Here is an 18,587-nt window from a genome sequence, read left to right as displayed (position 1 = left end):
CGGTGATAGGAAGAAGGGGGAGCCCTCTTCCACGGCGGGCGGCCGCAGGCGCGGCAAGCAGCGCAAGGCGCGAAGAGGCGCCCCAGGCAGGGCACAAGGACGTGTCGAAGGTGACGCCTGCGGAGGCGCCAAAGACGGCGCCGCTGGCAAGCCCACGCCGGCACAGGACAACAGTTGCCACAACTGTGGCCGGGTTGGCCATTGGGCCAATGAGTGTCGACAGCCACGACATGGCCGGGCTCACGTCGCACAGGCGGAGGAGGAGACAGCTCTATTCATGGCGCATGCAAGCATCGAGCTACCTTCAGCGACACCAGTCGCAAAGGCTCTCCTCTACCTCGACGAGCCAAAAGCGCACGATCTTCTCGGCGATGGCTCCGGGAAGGACAAGGCTGCGGGGTGGTGCCTCGATACCGGCGCCACCCACCACATGACCGGTCGAAAGGAATTCTTCCTCGAGCTCGACTCCGACGCATGAGGCTCCGTCAAGTTTGGGGATGCCTCTGCCGTGGAAATTAAGGGCGTCGGCTCCGTCATCTTCACCGCCAAGACGGAAGAGCATCGACTGCTCACCGGTGTCTACTACATCCCCGTGCTAAGGAACTCCATCTTCAACTTGGGACAGCTGGATGGGAACGGCTCATGCGTGCTGATCGAGCATGGGGTCCTACGCATCTGGGATCGCCAGCGTCGCCTTCTCGCCAAGGTACCTAGAGGTGAAAATCGACTCTACGTCCTCGACGTGCATGTGGCATAACCCGTCTGTCTCGCTGCCTGTCGGGACAACGAGGCATGGCAATGGCATGAGCGCTTTGGGCACCTTCATTTCGAGGCCCTGAAGCGTCTAAGTGCCAAGGAGATGGTGCGAGGCCTGCCGTGCCTCAACCATGTGGAGTAGTTCTGCGACATCTGCGTGTTGACGAAGCAGAGGCGACTCCCCTTTCCCCAGCAGGCGAGTTTTCGGGCCAAGGAGAGGCTTGAGCTCGTGCACGGGGACCTGTGCGGCCCGGTGACGCCAGCCATACCAGGAGGTCGATGTTACTTCGTGCTGCTTGTCGGCAACCTCTCTCGCTACATGTGGGCGATGGTCCTCGGCAGCAAGGAAGAGGTTGCGGACGCCATCAGGCGCGCGCAGGTTGCTGCGGAGGCGGAGAGCGGCCGCAAACTGCGCGTGCTGCGCACTGACAACGGCGGTGAATTCACGTTGGCTGAATTTGCGTCGTACTGCGCCGATGAGGGCATCCAGCGCCACTACTCCGCGCCGTACAACCCGCAGCAGAACGACGTTGTCGAGCGGCGCAACCAGACGGTTGTGGGGATGGCTCGGGCTCTTCTTAAGCAGAGAGGGATGCCGATTGTTTTCTGGGGAGAGGCGGTGCTGACAACCATATACATCCTCAACCGCTCGCCTACTAAGGAGCTCGATGGCAGGATGTCGTAGGAGGCCTGGCATGGGCGGAAGCCGGTGGTCTCCCACTTGCGGGTCTTTGGTTGCCTCGCGTTCGCCAAGGAGCTCGGCCACATCGGCAAGCTCGACGACAGGAGCACTCCTGGAGTTTTCATCGGCTACGCGGAGGGCTCGAAGGCCTACCGCATCTCGACCCAAAGACGTAGCGCACGGCGCGAGACGTCATGTTCAACGAAGGGCGGGGGTGGGCATGGGACAAGGCGATGGACGACGGCTCGACTCCGACGTATGATGACTTCACTATCGAGTATGTCCACTTCAAGGAAGAAGGGGGAGTAAGCAACTCCTCTTCGCCGAGCACGTCTACCTCAGTTCCCAAAACTACATCGACCTCGGGGTTTGCTACGCCGACGGCACCACAACCGGCGACCTCACGTACTCCAACACCGGCAGTCACCCCTTCGGGCTCGTCTTCATCAGCACCGGCTCACGCCGAGCACAACCCGGTGGAGTTCGCTTCCCCGCTCACCCACGACGAGGAGCGCATCGGTGCGTATCATGGCGGCGAACCGCTGCGGTGTCGTACGATGGAAAATCTACTCGGCGACCAACCGGTGCCTGGGCTGGTGCCAAGCGACCTGGAGGCGCAGCTAAAACTCGCGTGTGAGGACGGCGAACCTCGGTCTGTCGGATTTCTGGCTTCGCAAAACCCTAAAGATTCGAACTCAGGGGCGTGTACGAAGATCTCTCGCGGGCTCGCCTCACCTAACTTGCTACTCGATGAGGTAGGCATAGAACACGACAGTTTACCTAGGTTCGGGCCGCTGGGAAGCGTAATACCCTACTCCTGCTTTGGTGGATTGCCTCTCGTGGAGTTTGGTGGATGAATTAGTACAGTGTTCGAGGGCCTCCGGAGGCTGGGTGGCCTTTGTGTGGTGTCGGCGTGCGAATGAATGGATCTCATCTACGGAGTAACCTATCCTCTATATATACTGGCGGCCCCGGTCCTCTTCCCTTATCGTTTCGGCGGGAAGGGATCCCACAGTGGCCAATTTTGAAAGGGAACAGGGGAACATGCTCTCTTGCCCAAAGGTGGTCTTCGCCTGCAAAGTGGTTACCAGCGCTGCAAGTGTTAGAGTTATAATATAAGTCATGTACCCTTTTGTATTTATCCTGATATATAAGGGGTTTCCTGCATATAGTCCACCACCTGTACATGTATATATACTGGCCTATGGCCTCATGGGAATCCAAGTTGGTTATTCCTAACATGGTATTAGAGCTAGGTTAACTTTTGCACGCGGCAACTCGTGCTATTGATCCGCTCCACGCCGCCGCCCTCCTCTCTGGCTCGTTCTCGTCAGGCAGCGGCTCCTCCTCATCAGCTCGTGCCAACGCTTGCCTCCTGCTCCTGATCGAAGTCTTCCTCGACCTCCTTCTCCTTCCCGTTCCGCTGCAGATCGAAGCCATCTCCAAACCGCTGCTGGTTCCCGTGGGATAGAAGCGCTGCAGGCCCCGCTCCTGATCGAAGCCGTCTCCAACTGCTGCTGGTTCCCGTGGGATAGAAGCCCCGCTCCAGATAGGTTGTTCCGATCTAAGCGCTCCAGAACCCGCTCCAGATCGAAGACCACGACCTCCCGTGATCGAAGCGCTCCAGGCCCACCGAAATCTCGCGCTCCAGGCCCACCGAAATCTCCTCCATCGAGCCTTCCAGATCCCGTCGCCAGACCTCCAGTCGTCCCGGCTGTGACGAGGCGGCCGATCCGCTTGACCCGAGTTACAGTTGCGTGCTTGACTTCCAGGACGAATCCTGCTGACAAGCTGCTCCTCTTCCTGCTCGCCTCAGCCTTCCAGATCGGATCCCGCCGCTCAGCTGCTCGATTCTGCCATCCAGATCGGATCGGGCTTACACGCAGTCGTTGACAAAAAAAGAAGAGAAAAAAAATGGTCTACACCAGCATGCAACATTGCAGTCCCTTGCTTCCCGTGACTCCTGACGGCTGTGCTGGTAGTTCTTCTGTTGCTCCTGCGAGCTGTACATATGGTGATTGTCGCTCTACACCGACTCCTCTCGCGATTTTCATCGGTGCATGTCGCTCTTCCCCGACACCTCTCGCGACTTTCACCGGTTGTCCTGGTGCCTATGACTCCATGGACTACTCTTCGTCCACGCGTCTTCCCTTGGCGCTTGGTGCTTGTCTGCACACGGCCTCGTCTTCTCCACCGGTCTTTTCAGACGATACTGGACATGCTACACCGCCATATTTAGCGGCTTCCACAGGTGGTGGTGGTCGTTTCTCTCCTCATGCCATTACGCCGCCTACTTCAGCTGTGTACTTCACCGAGGACGAGATTGCGCGACTTCGCGCCCTGCTGCTTGCCTTCGACATCTTCAGTTGCGCCCCTGACTGAGCAGGAGATTGGACGATTTCAATGTCTGCTAGCTCCATCTGTTGTTTCTTCCTCGACAGGTCCTGTTGGTTCTGCTACGGACTTCTGGCATTGTGAGACCACCTTCTACACACGCAGGTACATCTCCGTGGGTTCTTGATACTGGAGCATCTTTTCATATGACTCCTGATTCATCCACTCTGTCATCTACTCGACCTCTTGATTCTCCTGTTCATGTTCTTACTGCTGATGGTACTTCTCTCCCGGTTACTGGCTGAGGCACTCTTAGCACTTCATCTTTTCATGTTCCCGATGTTGCTCATGTTCCCGGCTTACCATGCAGCTCCTTTCTTGTGGCCAGATTGTTGACTCTGATTGTCGGGTCATCTTTGACTTCGACTCATGTTCAGTTCTGGACCGTCAAACTGGTGCTCTTCTTGGTGCTGGCCCCCGGCGCCGTGACTCTCAGGGTCTCTCGGAGCTTGACTGGCTTCACCTTCCATCCGCTGCCACCGCAGCTAGTCTCTCCTCTTCTGTTGCCTTGTCTACCAGCTCTTTTCAAGAGTGGCATCATCGTCTGGGTCATTTATGTGGCTCTCGTCTCTCATCCTTAGTTCGGTGTGGTCTTCTTGGATCCGTTTTTGGTGGTGTGTCTTTAGACTGTCAGGGCTGCCGGCTTGGTAAACAGGTTCAGTTACCTTATCCTCATAGCGAGACTGTGTCTCAGCGTCCTTTTGACCTTGTCCACTCGGATGTTTGGGGTCCAGCTCCCTTTTCCTCGAAGGGATGCCATCACTACTATATTATCTTTATAGATGATTTCTCTCGATACACGTGGATCTATTTTTTGTCTTCTCGTAGTGAGGTATTATCTATCTATAAGCGTTTTGCTGCCATGATTCACACTCAGTTCTCTACGCCTATTCGTGTGTTCCGTGCTGACTCTGTTGGAGAGTATATCTCCAAGATGTTGCGTGGATTTCTCGCTGAGCAGGGTACACTTGCTCAGTTCTATTGTCCTGGTGCTCATGCTCAGAATGGTGTAGCTGAGCGCAAGCATCGTCACTTTCTTGAGACGGCTCGTGCGATGATGATTGCTGCCTCTCTCCCGCCTCATTTCTGGGCTGAGGCCGTCTCCACCTCCACCTATCTCACCAATCTACAACCTTCCACTGCTCTACAAGGTGGTGTTCCTTTTGAGCGTCTTTTTCATCGTTCTCCCGATTATTCAATGCTTCGCCTATTTGGTTGTGTTTGCTATGTTCTTCTTGCCCCTCGCGAACGCACCAAACTGACCGCTCAGTCTGTTGAGTGTGTCTTCTTAGGCTACAGTGATGAACATAAGGGCTATCGTTTTTGGGATCCTATCCGTCGTCGGATGCGTATCTCTCGGGATGTGACTTTTGACGAGTCTAGTCCCTTCTACCCACGCCCATCTTCCTCGACCTTTTCAGTGGAGGATATCTCTTTCCTCACTTTTCCTGATACACCTCTCACCCCCATCGAGCCTTTACCTATTCGTTCCGCTCCCTCTGCTTCTCCACCTCTTGGCGATTTGCTACCACCATCTCCCACGGTTTCCTCTCCTGGCATGTCACCGGATTCTGCACCCTCATCTCCGGTGACTTCTACGTCTTCACCCCCCGATTCTACCTTGGCGATTCCCCCTTGCATTGTTCCATCTTTTCCTTAGTGTTACACTCGTCGTTCACGTCACGTGGATGCCTCTGCGGATGTGTCGTCATCCTCATCTTAGCCTCCCTATGCCTTGCGTTCTCGCCCTCGTCCGCCTGTTGATCGCCTTGGATTTCCCACCGTTGGTGCTGCTGTTCTTGAGCCGACTTCCTATCGTGAGGCTGTTGTTCATCCTGAATGGCAGTTTGCGATGGCAGAGGAGATTGCTACTCTTGAACGCACTGGTACGTGGGATCTTGTTGCCCTTCCTCCCGGAGTCCGTCCCATCACTTGTAAGTGGATTTACAAGGTTAAGACTCGCTCTGATGGTTCTCTTGAGCGTCACAAAGCTCGTCTTGTGGCTCGTGGTTTTCAGCAGGAGCATGGTCGTGATTATGACGAGCCTTTTGCTCCTGTGGCCCATATGACCACTGTACGTACATTTCTTGCCGTGGCCTCTGCACGCCACTGGTCTATATCTCAGCTTGATGTTAAGAATGTCTTTCTTAATGGTGAGCTGCGTGAGGAGGTGTACATGCAGCCATCACCTGGGTATTCTGTTCCTGATGGCATGGTATGTCGTCTTCGTCGCTCTCTCTATGGCCTTAAGCAAGCCCTCGTGCCTGGTTTGAGCGTTTTGCCTCTGTGGTGACTGCCGCTGGTTTTTCAGCGAGTGCTCATGATCCAACATTGTTTATTCACCTTTCTCCTGATTGTCGGACTCTTCTTCTTCTCTATGTTGATGACATGATCATCACTGGGGATGACCCCGAGTATATTGCCTTTGTAAAGGCCCGTCTTAGTGAGCAGTTTCTTATGTCTGATCTTGGACCTCTTCGCTACTTTCTTGGGATTGAAGTCTCTTCTACCTCTGATGGCTTTTTTATATCCCAGGAAAAGTATATCCATGATCTTCTTGCTCGTGCTGCTCTTACTGATGAGCGCATTGTTGGGACTCCTATGGAGCTCAATGTTCACATCCGTGCTACTGATGGTGATCCCCTGCCTAACCCGATGCGTTATCGTCATCTTGTTGTCAGTCTTGTCTATCTAGGTGTCACTCGTCCGGATATCTCTTATCCGGTTCATATTCTGAGTCAGTTCGTCTCCGCTCCCACATCGGTTCACTATAGTCATCTCCTTCGTGTTGTCCGATATCTTCGGGGCATGATCTCTCACCGTCTATTCTTTCCTCGCTCTAGTTCTTTACAGCTTCAGGCCTATTCGGATGCTACGTGGGGTAGTGATCCTTCTGATCGCCGTTCACTTTCTGCTTACTGTGTTTTTCTTGGTGGTTCTCTCATTGCCTGGAAGACGAAGAAACAGATCGCAGTTTCCCGTTCGAGTGTAGAGGCTGAGTTGCGAGCGATGGCTCTTTTAACGGCAGAGGTGACTTGGTTATGGTGGTTACTTCAGGATTTCGGTGTTTCTGTCACTACACCGACTCTGCTCTTATCTGACAGTACATGTGCTATTAGCATTGCGCGCGATCCTGTGAAGCATGAGCTCACCAAACATATTGGTGTTGATGCTTTCTATGTGCGGGCTGGTGTGCAGGATCAGGTCATTGCTCTTCAGTATGTGCCTTCCGAGTTACAGTTGGCGGATTTCCTGACGAAGGCCCAGACTAGAGCACAACATGGCTTTTATCTCTCCAAACTCAGTGTTGTTCATCCACCATGAGTTTGAGGGGGGGGGGTGTTAGGGTTATAATATAAGTCATGTACCCTTTTGTATTTATCCCGATATATAAGGGGTTTCCTGTATATATACTGGCCTATGGCCTCATGGGAATACAAGTTGCTTATTCCTAACAACAGGGACGGGTCTAGGGATGATGTCTGTCCTGCTGGCGGGCGGCAACGGCTTTGTTGCACCAGAAGGGAAACCTTTGGAAGATGCCTTGGGAACCCCGGTACGTCCTTGCCCCTTTGCCCTAAAGGGGAAACTGCTCCGCGCTACTGTCTGCTGCGCGCCTATCCTTCCTACACGTCATCCTTTACTCCTGAGGTTGGGCCCTTCCTCGGAATATCCGCCGCTTCGGAGGGGTCCTGATGAGGCCCCCTACGGGTCTTGATGTTGTTCCTCCTCGCTAGGCTTGGCCTCTCGCGAGGGCCTTGCCTTGAGTGGTACCGCGCCCGATCGTGCTTGCTTGATGAAGTGGGCTAGCCCTGGGCCACAGGCAGGCAGGTCTGGGTACCCCATTCCCAGAACGCCGACAGTAGCCCCCGGGCCCATGACGCGATCGGGTTGGCTTCTGGGCGAAGCCTTGGGGGGCGGCCTGAGGCGCCGCGGGCCCTAAATGCCTGTGGGCCAGGCCGGTGCGCGTCACGCGGCTGATGTCGGGTCTCCCTTGCCTTCTGTCTTCACTCGAGTTATTAGGGACCTGACTCGCTGCGTTGGTCCATTATTGCTTTCCCTTCTCCTGCACTCGCTCTTCCTTCTTGGTCTCCAACTCCAATCGGCGCCTCCTAGATCTAGCACCGCGCCGCTCCCTTGTCGGTCCAGCGATGGCGCCTGCCAGCAAGCAGAAGCCCGAGACGGAAGGACCCGCACCGGCTCCTCCGCAGCAAAGCGGCCGAGTCCAACGAGCACAGGCTTGATGTTATCTTGCCCGACGCCGCAGCAAAGCGGCCCGCGTCGAAGGCGGTATACCCCTTCTTCCTCCATAGCGTCTTCGCCAGGCTGGTGCCGCCTTTCTCCTCGTTCTTCACTGCCATCCTGGACCACTACGGGATCCAGGCCCTTCACCTCCAGCCCAACTCCATTTTGCTCCTCTCCATCTTTGCTTTCTACTACGAGGCCTTCGTAGGCGTGCGACCTTCAGCAGCCCTCTTCCGCCATTTCTTCAGCCTGCGCCTGCACGACGGCGCCCATTTGTCGGCATGCGTCTCCTTCGTAGCGGCCTAGAGTGGCAATTTGCTCCTGAAGGCCGGGAAGAAGGTGGAAAACCTCAGGCATCGTTGGGTTCTCATGAGCTTCAAGGATGCAACCCTCGGCTGGAGGAGCCGAAGGGGCTATCGGAGAAGACTTTTGCGTGGATCTCAGCGAAGCTCTCCGACCCTCGGGCCGTGCCCATCCTGTAGTGCTTCTCCCGCGACATCAGCACCAGGAGGCTGACTGGTGGAATGATAGTGAAGGAATTCTTGGCGCAGCGCTGACGCCCCTCCAGGCCCACTCCAGGCCCCTGTGGGACTACCAGGCTGGTGACGACGAGCTCAGGCCCCGGTCCCAGGGACCTTCACACTGAGGAGCTGAACAGAGTCGTGGCGATCTTGCTGGGTGGTGACCCTGGTGACCTGCCCGAGGCTCTGGGTCCGCTGTACCGCCTCGACGACCAGACCGATCTGATTGCCGCGCTGCCTGTCTTCGATGAGCGGGGGCTCTTCCCGGCCGAGGGCTCTGGTCCGGTAGAGGTGTTATCGGACGACACCTCCGATGGGGAGGACTCGGAGAATGCGCCGCGAGCGCGTCTCCCCAGTCACAGGCCATCCTTCTGCGCGAGCTTGAAGATGATGATGCCACCGGCGAGGTCTCCGCGGTGATCTCCTCGCGCCCGACCAGGACCTCCAGGGGACCCGCGTCGGCCCCGCGCGCCACGCGTTCCGCGTGCGTGCTCGCCCCCCAGAAGCACGAGGCTGAGCCACCCTCGGCGTGTCCTGCCTCTGTCGGCGGGAAATCTGAGGCGCCGGGCTCGGCCCCCTCCATGAGGGGCCCTGCCGCCCCTGCCGTCGCCGGGGCGGAGAGGAGGAAGAGATGGTGCGATGTCGAAGAGTAAGTGGCTCGTCTTGGTACGCTCCACGCGTTCATTGTCCGCGCACGACTGATTCTCATTTTGCCTGATGTCCAGGGGCGTTGCTTCGTCAGGGGTGAAGAAGAAGAAGGCGGGCGTCAAACCGAAGGCGACTCCTGACGCACCGCTGGCTCTCCCCAACGCGTCGCAGCCTGCCGATGAAGAAGAGGAGGCTCGCGGGACGACCTCTCTGGCCTTGGTCGCCGAGCCCCCCGAAGCGTCCTGAGGTGGTCGTGGTAGCGCCGTTGCCCGAGGGCCAGGCTCTTGAGGGTCCTCAGTCCGCCGATGCGCCAATGCTCGCAACCTCCGAGCAACCTTCGGAGTCCCCTGTCCCTCATGACGCTGCATCCCCGACGGCACCGCTCGGGACAACACTAGAGGCTCCTTAGGGGGAGGTCCAGAGGGCCTCGGTATACGTCCAGGGCGTCCTGAACCAGGCCTTCGCTGCCCTGGATAGGGTCACGGTTGTGATGGCGAAAGGCGAGGAGGAGGCCAAGGCCGCTCGCGCTGCGTGCGAGTGCGAGGAGGCGTTAGAGGAAGCCGCGACAGCTGCCAAACGCTGCGAAGAGGCGGAGCCTCGCCTGAAGGCCTTCCAGGCAGAACAAGCCAAGCTATCCGAGCAGCTTCGCCTGCGGGAGGAGGAACTCGCGGCCCGCAAGGCCAAGCTCGCCGCACGGGAAGAAGAGCTGTCCTAGGGGGAAAATCGCCTGGGCGCGAAGCAGGCGCGCTTGGACGAGCAGGAGAAGGAGATCACCTCGAGGAAGACCATTCTCGATGCCAAGGGGGAAGCCCTCTCAGCGGCCGAGAAGAAGAAGGCCGTGGAGCTGGTCAGCTTCCCTGATGTTGAACTTAGGCTTCGCATGACGCTCCGCACCCTCTGCCGGGATGGGTTCGACGAGCCTCTGGCCACCCCAGAGAGCGGCTTCGCCGTGCTCGCGTCGGAGCTCGCCGTGGCGTTGAAGAACACCGTCGTCCAGGTGGACAAGATCTTGGACAACGAGTGCCGCGACCTCTTCTTTGAGGCCGCGACACGCGTCTTCAGTCACCTTCATCTTCGCGAGCCGGGATTTGACTTCGGCTCCGTGATCCTGCCGGTCCACACTGAAGCCCGCCACAGCGCCGCGGAGGCGGTGAAGTGCCTCGTGGAGGCGCTGGTGAAGAGGTTCGCCCGCGTCGCAGTTCCCTCGTCTCCGGATGCCGCTGAAGCCGACGATGGGGAAGACGGTGCCACTGACGCCGACGGCAAGCCCCTTGCGGATGGAGCGATCGGCGGAGGCGGCTTCGCCTGATTTCTTCCCCCTAATTTTTTCCTGTAATGCACATCGTGCCTCGTGGAGGCGTCAAACTTATTTGCATTTTCAAGGACCTATTAAGGCTTGTAATAACCGGCTGACTGCTTGAATGGTCTCTTCGCCTCGTTTCTTTCATGTTTGCTGTGATACTATGCGTCGGCAGGGCCCGCGCCGCGCGTACCTCCGCCGTCGTTGGACCGCCTGGGCGGCCCAAGAGGGAAGGGGCTACGGGCGCAGTTAGGCTCCTGAGTCGCGATGCTCAGGAGTCCCACTTGATGTGCGAGCAGCCCCCATGAGGGGAACGCGGCGATTATTTTGAAACTTCGGAACACCTTCAACACCCTGCGTCGGCAGGGCCCGCCCCGCGCGTATCTCCGTCGCGATTGAACCGACCGGAAGCCAGGACGACCCAAAGGGGGAAGGGGCTACGAGCGCAGTTAGGCCCCTGAGTCGCGATGCTCAGGGGTCCCCCTTGACGTGCGAGCGACTCCGATGTCCCTCCTAAGAAACTAACAATTTGAGACTCCCGAACTCCTTCAGCACTCTGCGTCGGCAGGACCCGCCCCGCGCGTACCTCCGCCGCGATTGAGCCGACCGGAAACCAAGACGACCCGTAGGGGGAAGGGGCTACGAGCACAGTTAGGCCCCTGAGTCGCGATGCTCAGGAGTCCCCCTTGACGTACGAGCGACTTCGGCGTTCTCCCTAAGAGACTGACAATTTGAGACTCCCAAACTCCTTCAGCACTCTGCGTCGGCAGGGCCCGCCCCGCGCATACCTACGCCGCGATTGAACCGACCGAAAACCAGGACGACCCAAAGGGGGAAGGGGCTACGGGCGCAGTTAGGCCCTGAGTCGCGATGCTCAGGGGTCCCCCTTGACGTACGAGCGGCTCCGTACCTCCAGTTGTGTGTCCCCCGCACTGGGCGTGGGCGTAGTCGTAGGTGGACTGGGTTGATTTCCTTGCCAGCAGCGGGCATAGTCATTGGTGGACTGAGTTGATTTCCTTGCCAGCTGCGGACGGAGTCATTGGCGGACTGAGTTGATTGCCTTCGTCTTCACCCCAGCGCGGAGCGTAGGGCTTCCACTAGGCGTGGGAGGGACCGCTCCGCGTCCTCGGGGGCCCCGGGCGTGTACATCTTCGGCTCGTTATTATGTGAGAGTGTCACGGTGGGGGTGTATCTGGGAGGTCGTGAGGACGCTTTGGCCGCGCGAGTGTCCCTACCCCCGAGGCATAGGCGCCTGATTCCTTTGAGTCTTCTCCCCAGCGCGGAGCATAGGGCTTCCACTAGGCGTGGCATGGACCCCTCCGCGTCCTCGGGGGGCCCTGCGCGTATACAGCCTCGGCTGGTTATTACGTGAGAGTGTCACGGTGGGGGTGTATCTGGGAGGTCGCGAGGACGCTTTGGCCTCGCGAGTGTCCCTACCCCCGAGGTATAGGCGCCTGATTCCTTTTGGGTCATTGGTAACCCTGCTGACTTCTTCTTTGGGAGTGAGACAGGGTGTCTGCTGCCTCAGGAGGCCTGCAAGGATAAGCTTCGACCGGAGCCCCCAAGCGGGGGTCGACCGCCCAAAGACGCAAGCAAGGTAGAATGTTAGGGTTTGAAGTGGGTGCGACAGAAACAACTTAAATGAAAGTGGCGGCTAGGGAATGCCCTAAACTCCTGGAGGTCACGCTGCCCTGTGGGCGCCCTCGGACGGAGTGAGCCAAAAAGTTACCCGCCAGCAGCCAATAAAAAGTCACCTGGCGGCAATGCCGCTGAAGGGCCGAGGCGCCGCCGTCGCCCGATCTCCGGCTTCCACGGTCGTGACCCTCACAGATCCGCCGTCTCCCGAGGCTCGGGACCTTCGCACGGCCCGAGCATCTCCTCCTCTTCCTTGCCACGCCCCAGCAGGCAAGGCATGAGCATGGCCAGCTGGAGCCGCTGGTAGGTGGCAGCCGCGTTCCCCAGCCAGAAGGGCATGAGGGTGCCAGCGCTCGGGCACACCCACCGATGGTCAGCTCGCGCGGGCCAGAAGGGGCTTTGGGCCGCGGCTCTTCCGATGGCGAGCGCGTTGATGCAGATGCAGGGCCGATCGACCGTGCCGAGGACGGCGACTGCGATTGGTGGTGCTGGGCGGTCCCCTCCCCGCACGGCCTGGGCCTCTCGAAGTTCTTGGATTGCTCTGATGACGGGCTCACGGGAGCTGGGCGGACGCGCGCCGGAGCTCGCCCTCGGGTTGTGCTTGAGCGCCACCCTCGCCTCACTTGTCAGGCCCGGAGCCTCCCCGGTGGGAGCCCCCAGCCCTGAGCCAAGGGGGGCGCCGAGCGCGCCTTCCTATGCGATGAGAGACATGACCCTGTCCTCGGGCACGGAGCCCGAAGCCCCAGGGCGCTCCGTGGGGAGGGAGCTGCTTCTTCTTCTTGCGTGGGTCCTCGTGAGGTGGCTCGTCTTCTTCGTCGTCTGAGTGTTCCGCCGCCGCTGCGCGGTAGGCGCGCTCGAGTGTACAGACGACATCCTTCTCGTCGCAGGTGATGTTGATGACGCCGCCGCTCCCTGGCATCTGGAGGACGTTGTAGTCATGGTGGGTCACTGCCATGAACTTGGCGAGAGCCGGGTACCCAAGGATCGCGTTGTACGACAGGTGGATGTGCGCGACGTCGAAGATGATGATCTCAGTGTGGTAGTTCTTGCGCTCATCGAATGTGACTGGCAGATGCACCTGCCCGATGGGCAGGGTGGACCCCTCCGTAACTCCTGAGAAGGGCTTGGTCGGCATGTGCTGTTCGTACGGCAGCTGGAGTTTCTTGAAGGTCTCGATCGAGAGGACGTTGAGCCCCGCTCCATTGTCCATAAGGGTCTTGATGACGAGGACGTTGCTGATGGTCGGGGTGCACATCATGGGGAGTTTGCCGACCATGAACGAGCACCTGAGCTGATCACTTGGGTCGAAGGTGATGGTGGTTCGAGACCAGTTGAGGGGGCGCATCGCTTCAGGCTTCGAGAGAGCGACATTCACCTCTCGTGCGAACTGCTTGAAGGTGTGGTGGGAGGCCGGGATCTGGGCACCGCCTAGGATGGAGGCCACCGCCCTGACCTCCTGGAAGCCCCCAGCCCCATCGTCCTGCCTGTCTTCATCCCTCCTTCTGGGTGGCGGAGGCAGTCCAGCCTCACGAGGCTGACCGCGTCGTTGCCCCCCCTGAGGGTCGTCGCGCCAGCGGTCGTCCCGAGCCTGGTCGCGCCAGCGGTCCTCGCGAGGTTGGCCGCGCCAACGGCCTTCATGAGGCTGTTCACGCCACCCTTGGCGCGGCTCCCGGTCGTCCCAGCGGCTCCCGGTCGTCCCAACGGCCTCCACAGCGACCACCGCCGCGCGCGGGGCCTCTGTCTCCCGGTCCAGGGCGCCTGCTGAAGTGCTCGGCACGGACCAGTCAGAGCTCTTGGCACTCGGAGGTATCATGGCCGCTGGTGCGATGGAAGATGCACGTTGGCCCCCCTCCTGACGGACGCTCTCCCCCTTGGCCGTACTTCGTCTCAGGCTCGGCTGTGAGCACCGCAGGAGCCTTGCGCTTCGTCTCCTTGGCCTTGGTCTTCTCTTCTGGTTCCGCCGCCTGAGGCCCGAGGAGTGATAGGCGACCTTCTTCAGCCCTGGCGCACTTGTTTGCCAAGTTGAACATCTGCAGTGCAGTGCTCTTTTCATCACTCATGGCGAGCTCCTCCTTCATCTTGAGGTCGGTGACTCCGTCGGAGAAGGCCGAGATGACGGCCTCGTCCGACGCCTTGGGGATCTTGAGGCGATGACCGTGAAGCGTTGTATGAACTTGTGCAAGGTCTCCTCCTCCTGCTGCTTGATGCGCCGCAGGTCGTTCACGGTGGGGGCGCGGTCACGAGTGCCCTGGAAGTTGACGATGAAGTGTTCGAAATGAGCAGGAGAGCGGTGAAGCGTTCACGGTGGGGGCGTGGTCGCGAGTGCCCTGGAAGTTGGCGATGAACCGTTCACGGTGGGGGTGCGGTCACGAGTGCCCTGAAAGTTGGGGTCGAAATGAGCAGGAGAGCGCCGCGGAATCACCGGCAGCGGCGCCGAGCTCCTAGATTCGCTGGAGCCAGTCGTTGTGGCGGTCAGGGGCGGGTCGGTAGCGGAGCAGCTCGGTGGCCATGGCAAGCGCGCGCCGGTCGTGTGGCATCTCCGGCCGGGCGCGCGAGGCCGACCCGGAAGCCCGGACGAGCGACGGAGTGGCGGTGCGGCCGTCCGGGTGCTTGGTAGCCGGCTGGGAGGAACCTTGCTGTTCTTGAGCGTCGGGGCCCGTGGCGGCGTTCACCACGGGCGACGGTGACCGGCGCGCGCTGGCGGGGCCTGCGGGCGTCGTTTGAGCAACGCGGGTGGCGCGGCGCTCGGCGCTCGCCCGGCGAGCGTCGGCCATCGGAGCGGCGAAGCTTGGTGAAGGCGGAGCTTGAGGAAACCTTGACACGCCCCCTACCTGGCGCGCCAAATGTCGGATTTCGGGCTCCGCAAAACCCTAAAGATTCAAACTCAGGGGCGTGTACGACGATCTCTCGTGGGCTCGTCTCACGTAACTCGCTACTCGATGAGGTAGGCAGAGAACTCACCCGATGATGAGGAAGACAAAGAACACGACAGTTTACCCAGGTTCGGGCCGCTGGGAAGCATAATACCCTACTCCTGCTTTGGTGGATTGCCTCTCGTGGAGGTTGGTGGATGAACTAGTACAATGTTCGAGGGCCTCCGGAGGCTGGGTGGCCTTTGTGTGGTGTCGGCGTGTGAATGAATGGATCTCTTCTACGGAGTAACCTATCCTCTATATATAGTGGCGGCCCCGGTCCTCTTCCCTTATCGTTTCGGCGGGAAGGTATCCCACAATGGCCAATTTTGAAGGGGAACAGGGGAACATGCTTTCCTGCCCAAAGGTGGTCTTCGCCTGCAAAGTGGCTGCCAGCGCTGCAGGGACGGGCCCAGGGATGACGTCTGTCCTGCTGGCGGGCGGCGACGGCTTTGTTGCACCAGAAGGGAAACCTTTGGAAGATGCCTTGGGAACCCCGGTATGTCCTTGCCCCCTTTGCACTAAAGGGAAAAATGCTCCGCGCTGCTGTCTGCTGCTCGCCTGTCCTTCCTACACGTCATCCTTGACTCCTGAGGCTGGGCCTTGCCTCGGAATATCCGCCGCTCCGGAGGGGTCCTAATGAGCCCCCCTGCGGGTCTTGATGTTGTTCCTCCTCGTGAGGCTTGGCCCCTCGCAGGTCTGGGTACCCCCATTCCCAGAACGTCGACACGGTCCTTTGCAGAGGCTGAGTGAGACGCGGCATGGCGCGCCGCGATGCACTTGGAGATGGATGCGGTCGAGCAGAACCACACCTGGGAGCTCGCTGACCTCCCTCGTGGTCAACTCCGATCACCCTTAAGTGGGTGTTCAAGCTGAAGAGGGATGAAGCCGGCGCCATCATCAAGCACAAGTCTCGCTTGGTGGCCCGAGGCTTCTTGCAGCAGGAAGGAGTCGACTTCGACGATGCTTTCGCTCCCGTGGCACAGATGGAGTCCGTGTGACTTCTCCTTGCGCTAGCTGCCTAAGAGGCTGGCATGTCCATCACATGGATGTGAAGTCGGTGTTCCTCAAGGGCGACTTGAAGGAGGAAGTCTACGTGCATCAGCCGCCGGTATTTGCGATCCCCGGCCAGGAGGGCAAGGTACTTGCGATCACATGGATGTAGAGGTGGCGGCGTTCAAGAAAGAAATGAAGGCCATCTTCCAGATGAGTGATCTGGGCCGCCACCTCTACATCCTTGATGCCGGTGATCACCAAGTCGTCAACATAGACACCCACCAGCAGGGCATTTCCTCCACTGCCCCGTCGGTAGACGGCCGCCTCATGCGGGCTTTACTCGAAGCCCATCTTCTTAGCGTGGAGTCCAGCTTGGGGTTCCACGCCCTAGGTGCCTGTCGTAGGCCATAGAGAGCCTTACGCAGGCGGAGTACCTTGCCCTCCTGGCCGGGGATCGCAAATAGATGTTCTTGAAGATTGGTACTAATATACTACTCCCTCCGTCACGGTTTAGAAGGCACAGTTAAACTTGCGTGCGTTTTTAAAATAGACAAGGTTTAAGGCGCGAAAGCAATTACTCTTATTAATTAGTACTAGTACTACTCATGCATGCGCCCTCCCAATTTGCTGCTCACGCATTAGTACTAGTATTTTCTCAGTTGATTAGGCGCATTAGCATCTACACCTGCTACATCTCACAACCAATCGGTGACTACCTTGGTCCCAGAGATTTTCCAAGCGTGCCTTCTAAACCGTGACGGAGGGAGTATGGCATCTTGTTTTCCCGAAAAATGGGGTTGAAAAGCTTGGTTAGCCATACTATCGCTATGTCCCTGAGGCCTCTCCACACCTCAATGGGGATACAATTAGGGCCCATCGTCTTGCCTCCTTTCATCCTTTTTAGAGCCTCCTTGACCTCCGACTCCTGAATTCGCCGCACAAAACGCCCTGCTAGTATCATCAAAGGAGTCGTCCAGTTCAATGGTAGAGCTCTCATTCTCCCATTGAACAGCTTGTCGAAGTACTTCAGCCATCTATGCTTAATCTCCTCGCCCTTCACGAGGAGCTGGACTGCTCCGTCCTTGATGCATTTGACTTGGTCAACATCCCTCGTCTTCTTCTCCCGGATCTTGGCCATCTTATGGATTTCCATTTTGTCTTCCTTTGTGTCTAACCGCTGGTAGAGGTCCTTATACGCCCGACCCTTTGCTTCACTCACAGCTCGCTTTGTGGCCTTCTTTGCCATCTTGCACTTCTCTATGTTGTCCGCACTCCTATCCAAGTATAGGCGTCTAATACAATCTTTCTTCTCGTTAATAGCCTTCTGGACATCATCGTTCCACCGCCAGGTATCTTTAGCTTCACTTCTACTTTCCCTAGACACTCCAAACTCCTCCGAGGCCACCTTGCGAATGCAAGTCACCATCTTCATCCACATATTGTCTGCATCGCTTCCTTCCTCCCAAGGGCCCTCCCTAATGACTCTCTCCTTGAACGCCTGAGCTACCTCCCCCTTGAGTTTCCACCACTTCATTCTAGCGACTTTGGCATGCTTGTCTTGCTGGACATGAATCCGAAAGCGGAAGTCAGCAACCACAAGCTTATGCCGAGGGACAACACTCTCTTCAGGTATCACCTTACAGTCTAGGCATGCACGTCTGTCTTCTCTTCTCGAGAGGATGAAAGCAATCTGGCTAGAGTGTTGCCCACTACTGTAAGTTACTAGATGTGATTCTCTCTTCTTAAAGAGGGTGTTAGCTACGATCATGTCGTAGGCTAGCGCAAAGCTTAAGACATCTTCTCTTTCTTGATTCCTGATGCCATAGCCAAATCCCCCATGCACCCCTTCAAAACCTGTGTTAGATGTGCCCACGTGGCCATTGAGGTCTCTTCCTATGAAGAGCCTCTCGCCAATCGGCACACTCGTAACCATGTCCTCCAAGTCTTCCCAGAACTCCCTCTTGGTGTTCTCATTGTGGCCTACTTGCGGGGCATACGTGCTGATAACGTTGAGAACTAAGTCCCCAACTACCAGCTTGACCAAGATAATCCGGTCCCCACGTCTCCTGACGTCTACCACTCCATACTTGAGGCTCCTGTTGATCAAGATGCCTACTCCATTTCTGTTTGCAACCGTCCCCGTGTACCACAGCTTGAAGCCGGTACCCTCCACCTCCTTCGCCTTCTGTCCCCTCCATCTGGTCTCTTGGACGCAAAGGATATCAACGCCTCTCCTCACTGTTGTATCAACTACCTCCGCAAAGGATATCAACGCCTCTCCTCACTGCTGTATCAACTACCTCCCGAAGCTTACATGTCAGAGACCCTACGTTCCAACTACCTAAGCGAATCCTCCTAGGCTCGGCTAGCTTCCTTACCCTTCACATTCGTCGAGTCAAATGCGAAGACCCTTGCTCATTTTCCACTACACACAGACGTCGATGTAGTGCGCCACTAAGGATCCAACGACCCGATCCTTGCTCACTTGCCACCGTATC

General features: G+C 58.0%; 1 protein-coding gene across 2 annotated transcripts in view; it reads left to right on the top strand.

Annotated features, from left to right (window-relative positions):
- LOC123443688 overlaps nucleotides 1–18,587 on the top strand; it is a 48,332-nt gene that overhangs the window by 23,719 nt on the left and 6,026 nt on the right. The window lies entirely within an intron of this gene.

The sequence above is a fragment of the Hordeum vulgare genome, chromosome 3H (genome assembly GCF_904849725.1).
Source record: "Hordeum vulgare subsp. vulgare chromosome 3H, MorexV3_pseudomolecules_assembly, whole genome shotgun sequence".
In the NCBI taxonomy this organism is placed as follows: domain Eukaryota; kingdom Viridiplantae; phylum Streptophyta; class Magnoliopsida; order Poales; family Poaceae; genus Hordeum; species Hordeum vulgare.
Note: the sequence above shows the minus strand (reverse complement) of the source record. Positions and strands in the feature narration are given on the sequence as shown.